At 37.0% G+C, this 9,333-nt stretch overlaps 1 non-coding gene across 1 annotated transcript; it reads left to right on the forward strand.

Annotated features, from left to right (window-relative positions):
- The first annotated feature begins 3,716 nt into the window (after positions 1 to 3,716).
- LOC121228621 (small nucleolar RNA R71) lies at positions 3,717 to 3,823 on the forward strand. Its single transcript, XR_005926197.1, has one exon. It is a non-coding gene; the product is annotated as a small nucleolar RNA R71 (small nucleolar RNA).
- Positions 3,824 to 9,333: the final 5,510 nt, after the last annotated feature.

Raw genomic sequence — 9,333 nt, forward strand, 5'->3', positions numbered from 1 at the left:
CATCATACCAAGTTCTCAACCGAGGATTTAAGCACATACCTGTCAAATTTTCTCATTCATCACACTTACCAATATGTCCCCTTCGTTTTAGGCATTCTTCTCATTCATTTAAGATTCACCCGTTGAACACATCGGAATATAATTCGAATACGCGGATTTCATAAATGTAAGTGCCATACCCGCAGCTAGACAAACTTAATAGCCTGTGGAACTTATGTAGCCAAGCTACCATGTAACCCGCCCATAAGTGAACTCGGACTCAACTCAACGAGCTCGAGCGTTCGCATCCATAAGTGAACTCGGACTCAACCCAACGAGTTCGGAACTCAAGTATCCTAGTGACATGTCACTTGTATTCTAATCTATTCCTAAGGTTCAAACGGGCTTTTTCCTCGATCTCACATCTTTGCAGTCTTCCACGGAATATCGGAATCGATACTCGGTCATAGTTCATACTCATCAAGTAATTCACATAATTACATATTATTCAACAATAACTACAAAACATAACATTTCATGATAATAATAAGCATCATATCATATAAACAACATTAAATTGCTCAAAATGACAATTATGTTACTACATTTACACATGAACTTACCTCGATACAAAATATTAGCAATCGAGCCTATTCTTCGTAAACTTTGTTTTTCCCTCGACCGCGACTTGAATCTCATTTCTCTTGATCTATAATGCCAAATTAATCTTATTTAATACACACATTCATCAAAACTGCATTTAATACAAACTTTGGAAAAATTACATTTTTGCCTCTAAACTTTTGCATAATTACACTTTTATCCCTAGGCTCGGGAATTAAACTTCATCCCTTATTCTTATGTTTTATGACATGCTGATCATTTTTCCCTTCTATGGCAACATCAAATTCACACTCTAACATGTACTTATGACTATTAGGTATTTTTACCGATTAAGCCCTTTTACTCGTTTTCGCTTAAAACCGAGTAGCACAAGTTGCCTAACATAATTTAAAACCTCATATTCTATCATAAAACACCAAAATACACAAATTTCACCTATGGGTATTTTTCCAAATATGAACCCTAGGTTGAATTATTGCTAGCATAATTTAATTCGAGCTACCGGGATTTTAAAAACATAAAAATCATTAAAAACAGGGCATGGAATCACTTACTATGAAGCTTGAAAGTTGAAGAAACCCTAGCTATGGGGAGAGGTAAAATTTGGCAGCAACAATATGGAGAAGATGATCATTTTGTGTTATTTTTCCCATTTTATTTCATTTAATATACAAATGACCAAAATACCCTTACTACTAAACTTTCCAAAAATTCCATCCATGTCCAATTGTTGTCCATAGACTTAGAACTTGGTCAAATTTCTATTTAAAACCTCCTCATTAATATTCCAAAGCAATTTCATACTAAAAACTCCTAGAATGCAAATTTTGCAAATTATTCGGTTTAGTCCCTAATTTCAAGTTAAGCACTTTAGGCATAGGATTTCATCACGAAATTTTCACACAATCATGCAATCATATCATAAACATCAAAATAATTATAAAATAATTATTTCTATCTCAAATTTATGGTCACGAAACCATTATTCCGATTAGGCCCTAATTTGGGATATTACAGCTCCGCCAGTAAGTTAGATGTCGAAGACTAAATTTTTAAAGAAGTTAATTAGTTAGTGCTCGGGTTGCCTCCCGAGAAGCACTTATTTATAGTCTAAGCTCAACTTACCTCTCTGTTGAATGATCATGGTGCTTCGAGGAGTTTATACTCCTCATTATTGCTATCAATCTTAAAATAAGGTTTTAAACGGGTGTTGTTTACCTTAAAAGTGCCGAACTTGGGATGACTCACCTCCTCCATATCGAATGGAAAAATGCTGAGTACCGTAAGAGGGATTTCTTCATTCGGTGTGGTAGTGACAATGTGGGGATCTGCGGCATCTAATAAGACTTTATCTCTAACTTTAAGTTGATTTGGAAAGGTATCAAACTCGTTTTGGTGTAGTTTTAGTTTATCGTGTGTTCTCGATTTATGTGTTCGCCATTCATCTAGCTCCTCTATTTTTAGCCTTTGTTCTTCATGAATAGATCCTTTACTATTGTTTAAGAGTGGCTCATGTACTTCTTTCAGACTTATCTTCTGTAAAGTGGGTTGTATCATGTGGTCAATTTTAATAGAATGGTTTAGACGATCACCTTCAATTTCTAATGTGTTGTTAGAATTGCGAGCTTGAAGGGGGAGTGTTTCGTATCCTACGCGAAGCATGAGCTCACCAGTGCCAACATCAATAATTGTTTTAGCAGTTGCTAAAAAGGGCCTTCCCAGAATTAAAGGAGTGTTGCTATCCTCCTCTATGTCTAAAATAATGAAGTCAACGAGAAATATAAATTTATAGATTTTTACTAGCACATCTTCAATAATACCCCTAGGAAATCTCATAGTTTTATCTACTAGTGGAATGCTCGTCCTAGTCTATTTGGGTTTCTTGAGACCTAGTTGCTTAAACATTTTATAAGGCATGACGTTGATACTAGCCCCTAAATCAGCTAATGCATTATTAACATCTAAACTACCAAATAAGCAAGGAATCGTAAAACTCTCTGGATCTTTTAGTTTGTTCGGTAACTTATTTTTTAGAATAGTTGAGCACACTGCGTTTAGCTCCACATGCGACGCCTTGTCCAACTTCCGCTTATTTGCTAAAAGCTCTTTTAAGAATTTCATTGCGTTTGGCATCTGCGATAGGGCTTCAATAAACAGTAAGTTAATATGTAATTTTTTTAAGAGTTTAAGGAATTTACCAAATTTTTCATTTGATCGGTCTTTCCTTGTCGCGTTGGGGTATGGCACAAGAGGTTTATATTCGACATTCACCGTTTTGTTTTTATTGTTACCTACCTTACCTTGACCTTTGCTTACCACAGTTTCTTGCCTCGGTTCTGGTTTATGCTCAACAACTCCTTCTTCATCTTCAATATTAATTGCGTTTAGCTGTTCCCTTGGGTTGGGTTCAGTATTACTTGGCAAACTACCTTGTGGTCATTCATAAATTAGTTTGTAAAGCTAGCCTATCTGAGTTTCGAGCCCCTGGACCGACGCTTGTTGATTTTTAAGTGTTGTCTCGGTGTTCTGGAAATGAGTTTCTGACACCGAAATAAACTTTGAGAGCATCTCTTCAAGGTTCGGCTTCTTTTCCTGTTGGTAAGGTGGTTGTTGGTAGCCTGGAGGTGGTTGTGGTCTTTGATTTCCTTGATAGCTCCATGAGAAATTGGGGTGGTTCCTCTAACCTGCATTGTAAGTGTTACTATATGGATTGTTTTAAGGTCGAGGATTATTACCCACGTAGTTTAATTGGTCGTTATCCAGGTTGTGGCCATAAGATTGGTATTCCGAATGGCTTGTTCCACCTCCACTTGCTTCGCACTGCATTCCTGGGTGAGCCCACGAAGAACTAAGAACCATCAATCTTTTTATTTAAGAGTTCTACCTAATTAGAGAGCATGGTGGCCGAATCGACGTTATAAACACCGGCTGTTTTCGTTGGCTTTGTCCTCATGACTTGCCACTGATAGTTATTCAGTGACATCTCCTTTATAAACTCATAGGCATCTTTAGGTGTTTTATTATTGATGGTTCCGCCAGCAACTGCATCAACTATTTTTCGAGTCGAAGGATTTAGGCCATTATGGAATGTTTGAACCTATAGCCAAAGCAGTAACCCATGGTGAGGGCACCTTCTCAAAAGGTCCTTGTATCTCTCCCATGCATCATACAGTGTTTCTAAATCCATCTGCACAAAAGAAGAGATATCATTAAGTAATTTAGCCATTTTAGCCGGCGAAAAATATTTTAGTAAAAAATTTTCGGTCATTTGTTCCTATGTAGTAATTGACCCTCGGGGTAACAAGTTCAACCACTGTTTACCTTTGTTCCTCAATGAAAAAGGGAATAACCGAAGACGAATGGAATCATCAGAGACACCATTAAATTTAAATGTATTGCATAGTTCTAAGAAGTTGGCTAAATGAGCGCTGGGATCCTCATCCTGCATACCATCAAACTGAACAAATTGCTGTATCATTTGAATAGTGTTAGGTTTTAATTCAAAAGTATTTGCAGCTACAGCGGGTCTAACTATGCTCGATTCAGTTCCTGTTAAAGAAGGTTTAGCATAATCATACATAGTGCGTGGAGAAGGATTTTGATTAACCGCAATTGCAGGAGGTAGCTGATTACCTTGGTTTTCAGCCATCTCTTCGGTTGGGGGTTGAGTATCGTCTTCTTGCTAGTTTTCTGTGTATCTTAAGCTTTGCCTTATTTCTCTTTGATTTCTGCAAACTGTATGATCGATTTCTTCGTTAAAAAGCAATGGTCCTGCGGATTTTTTCTAGTCATAAATTATAAAAACCTGCATAAGCGAAGGAAAAAGTAAATTAATAAATAATAATAAATTAAAATGCACGAAAAATAAATGGCTAAAGTAATAAAAATTAAGTGTTCCTAATATTTCAGTTCCTCGGCAACGGCGCCAAAAACTTGATCGCGTGGTTTCGTGATAGGTTTTAAATATTTATAATTACTCATTCTTGACCTAACTATTATCACGATGTAGGCAAGTGTACCTATCGAACAGTAGTATAGTTTTAGCAAGACCGGATTGTTGAACCCAAAGGAACTAAAAGTACTAGTACTGACTGTCTTTTTATTATCTAGCCTAAGAATAAAGAGGTTTTTGTTTTAACTAACTAATTATCTAAACTAAGAATGCACAGAGAATGGAATTGGGGAATTGCTTTTGGAAAAATCGATTGAATGAAGACAATACATAAGGAAAAATCCACCTAGACTGTACTTGTTATTCTGGCTCCGAATTGGACGATTTATTCATTTAACTTATACCGTAGAGATCCTTAAGTTATGTTATTATCCCTATTCAAGACTAATAACGTTTAATCCCTAGATTGAATAACCAAGACTTTTCTTTAATTAACACTCTAGGGTTTCATTAACTTGATCTATGGATCCCCTTTTTAGGTTTCACCCTAATCCGGAAAAATCTTGTCACCTTATGTCTAGGTGCGCAATCAACTCTGCTTAATTATGACAAATGTACTCTTAAACAGGGTCTATTCCTCCTCTGAATAAGAGCTTATCTTGAATCGGTATCCTGGGATATCAAAACAAGAATTAAGAACACATAATTAAGAAAAAGTCAAATATTTATCATACAATTCAGAAAATAATAACAAGATTCGTCTTAGGTTTCATTCCCCTTAGGTGTTTAGGGGATTTAGTTCATAACTAAATAAGAAAACATCTGAGAATGATAAAGAATACAAAACATAAAGAAAACCCAAAACTCCTGAATGGAAATTGAGGAGAGATCTTCAGTCTTAATGATGAATCTGGCTTCTGAGATAGATGAATCGGCTTCCTTGGAGTAATTCCTTACTCCTCTCCTCTTTGTCCTTATTTTCTTCCTTCTCTGGGGTGTATTTATAGGCTTTGGAATGCCTAAAAGCCCTCAAAATTAGCCTTTTCTGAATTGGACTCAACTTGGGCTCGCAGGGACACGCCTGTGTAACACACCCGTGTGCGATTACTTCATACCGTGCTCGAGCCTGCCAAATTGACACGACTGTGTGGTCTACCCATGTGAGGAGGTCCAGGATGTGTTGATTTCTTACTTTGGCCTATTTTCTCTATTTTTCGCCCGTTTCTCGTTCCTTTCGCCCTCCTATGCTCTCCTAAGTGTAAAACATGAAATTAAAGCATTAGGAGCATCGAATTCACCAATTCTAATGGAAAATCATCCATAAAATGCTTTAAAGATGGGGTAAAAATATGTATAAATTACGGTTTATCAATAATTGATGCTATGTAATGGAAAAGTGTATGTGAGCATGACTGTAAATGTGTTTTGGGCCTAATGGCCATATGAATGTGATTTGGGCCTAATGGGCCATATAAATGCTATTTGGGCCTCATGAGCCATATGAAAGAGATTGGGCTTAGTGGGCTATATACAGCTATGTGGATTTGTCTGGGCTTTTAAGGGGTTTTGGGCCTAGTAGTTGATAACTGCTTAAACAGACATAAAACTTAATTTATTAATTAAATACAGTGGACAAGTCATAGGGTTAAGGTGTGGTAACGAGTATATGCATGTCTAGGATTGGATTTAGGAAGAACTTGGTACTTAAGCGGTCTTAATGACTCACCTCCTCTTATCTGAAATCCTACCTGGTGCATAGTAATCGTTCATCTTAGCCCACGGGATTTGTTAATGGGCGAAGCTAAGTGAAAATCGTAATAAAAGAGAAAATTACCGAAATGCCCCTAAGGGCGAAATGACCGAAATACCCCTAGGTGTTGAATGTAAGTTTTATGGATGTGACATTCATATCTGTTGCATACATATGATATTCTGCTTAGGTTGCATATGGGTTGGGTATTATGGAACGGAGGAAGTATATGAGGATCGCATGGTTGCTTGACAATCGTGTATCCACCGACAGCTTTTAAGCCTAATGTGTAAATGAAGGTAGTTATGCAACCGGGCTACCGTAGATGTGTATCAGTTTGCTGGGTCAAAATTTATATCCCCACATGATGTGTGGGGGGACAGAGATGGTGTGTAGCGGATGGATTATTGGGATGGGATTGCACTGCACTGCATTGCATGTATGATATTGTTGTGATATTATTGCAATGTGGGCTTCGGCAAAACCGAGGCTAATTTAGGCTAAGGCCCAGAGACCACCGTTTTTGAATTGGGCTCTGGCCCAAAATGGCTAATGATGGCTTTATACTCGTTGAGGGTTGTACACACTGAGTTTTCGAAACTCACCCCCTCCTTTTAAATTTTTCAGGTGACTCTCAGTAGACGGTTCGACGGATGGAGGGACTCGAAGGTCGCCAACTAGCATAAGAAGTTTAGACTTAGTCTTTATGTAATTTTTAATATTTTGACTTTAAATTATTTCTATTTGATTTGGGTTCTAACAAGGTCTTTCCTCTGGCTAATATTTCAAATTAGGATTATTATCATTTTTTTATGCTTCATAATTATTAGAAGTAGAACGTGGTTTCCTAAACCATAACTGTTTTTAAATACTACGTTTCTGCAACTCAATTTTTAAATGATGAGTTTTCATAAAATCATATGTTCTAAATACAGCTTCCGCAACTAAAAAGAGATTTTACAAAGTAATTAAGGTTTTTCGTTTTAAGGACGTGTTTCCAATTAAAACAAGGTTTTCGCTAAAACACTTTAATGTAACGTGCCTGCTTCGGCCATAACGTCTGGGCTGAGTTTGGAGTGTTACATTTAGTGATATTAGAACCCAGTTTCAAAACTCGGGCTATGAAAGGGGCTTGGTTTTTGGGCTTTTAAAATTGTTTTGAAAGATTCTATTGTGTGGCACACCGGGTCTCCGACGTCGAGCTAAGTAAGTTCTCTTACTATTGAATTGTGTTGAACTGATATACTGCAATATATTTTAAAACATTGATTGTCAATATTCAGTAGAATTTCCTTAGATATCAGATTGTATTAAAACTTTTGAATCTGAATTTGATACTTATTTTGTGTATGTTTGAGAATGTTTGCGATAGGAGGATGTTTTGAATATGTATTAAAATTATTAGGATCAGAGTGCACAACGGTAGCGTAGTGGGATAGTTGATACACGACTACTCTGTTATTTAGAAATTTCAAGGACGAAATGTTTTTTAGGAAGGGTGAATTGTAACACCTAATTTTGGGCCTAGAAGTAATGGGCCTTGAGTTTGGGATTGGTTAGAAGGCCGCTTGAATAAAAGAAAGGTGTTTAAATATTTTATAATTGCGTGTTTAGTTTAATTGTTAAATTATTTAGGAAGGGTTGGTAGTGTGGAAAAAGTCCTGGGTTTGATCCATGGCTTTAGCAAAATTTTGCATTCTTTTTTCTAAAGGACCCTGAGCATTAGGTGGAAGGCTTATTAATAAGGCCTGGTAAAATCTAACACAAGGAAATGCTTGGCTTTGGGGCAAAAAGGCGTTGGTAGCAAGCAGGAAGTCCATGGTTCTAGTCTTGGCCTTGGCAAAAAATTTTATTGCGCATATGATTAGTAAGGAAGCAAGTGTGTAGGCCTTATAAATATGTTTGGCGGAAATTTGACGCAAAGGATGCGCTTGGCCCAATGGCATGATTGCGTTAGGAGTAAGGAGAGGTGCTTGGTTCAAGTCGCAGCATGAGCAGAAGTTGTGGGTTTTTTTTTTAGACAACCTGGAGGTTGGCAGAAAGAGTTTATAATTAATTAGGGAGGAGAAACGACACAAAAGAGCTTGTGGCTTGGTGGCAAGGGACGAATAGCTCAGCCAAGAGATCAGGGGTTCGAATCTGAATGGTAGCAAATATTTTTAGGATAACCAGGTTGTGGGTTAATAGGCCTTAAAAATAATTAGGGATGGAACATGGCACAAGAGCGCCTGTGGTGCTGTGGCGTGAAGCATGCTATGGTTATGAGAGTGAGCAGGTTTGAATCCCTGGCCTGGCAAAGTTTAAATTTTTATTCCTCAAGAGAACTGAGGCTTAGGCACCTAAGCCTTATAGTTAATTGTGACCGAATGTTAGCACAAGATAGGTAGTGGTACAGTGGCTAGCAGCGTGTTGAAAAGTTGGAGGACAGGAGTTTGAGTCGTTCCATGAGCAAAAAGGGGATTTAATTTTGCTACTCAACGTAGGAAAGGATGGCCAGTCAGTGGAAGAAATTTGAATGTAATTCAAATTGGAATTTTTGGCTAAAATTAAGGAGATAAGGATGAGGATTAAGAGTGGATATGATGAGGATAAAAATTGGAGAAATTGAAGGGAATTTAACTAGTTTAAGTTTATTAGGGAGTGTAGGTTTGTGTTTTTATTTATTTATTTATTTATTTTTTAGTATATATATGTGTGTCGTATGAGCAAGTAAGGGCATTTGTTGTTTCTGTGTGCTTCAATCGCGTATCATCTCCTCTTTTTTTAAACCAAACTCTTGATTTTTTCTTCCCTATTTTAATCGAATCAACCTCTTCCCTCTTCAACTTAGCCGACTGTTTCTTTTTCATTTAAAAGTTGAGTCATACATTTTGGTGTTTGATTTCTTGTTGGCAAGCGATCTCGCAATCGGTAAGTGAATTAGATCTTCTTCGGCTTTTGTTAAATATTTCTAAGTTCTTTCATTTCTACACTCTTAAAAGCTAATTTTTCTTTACTCTTTCCAATACTTTCGTTAACCTATGGTTTCTCCATTTATTTCTCTTTCTCCCTCTCATTCAAGAGTGTGATCGCTGGCTAAGTACTAGTT

The sequence above is a fragment of the Gossypium hirsutum genome, chromosome A04 (genome assembly GCF_007990345.1).
Source record: "Gossypium hirsutum isolate 1008001.06 chromosome A04, Gossypium_hirsutum_v2.1, whole genome shotgun sequence".
NCBI classification, from domain to species: domain Eukaryota; kingdom Viridiplantae; phylum Streptophyta; class Magnoliopsida; order Malvales; family Malvaceae; genus Gossypium; species Gossypium hirsutum.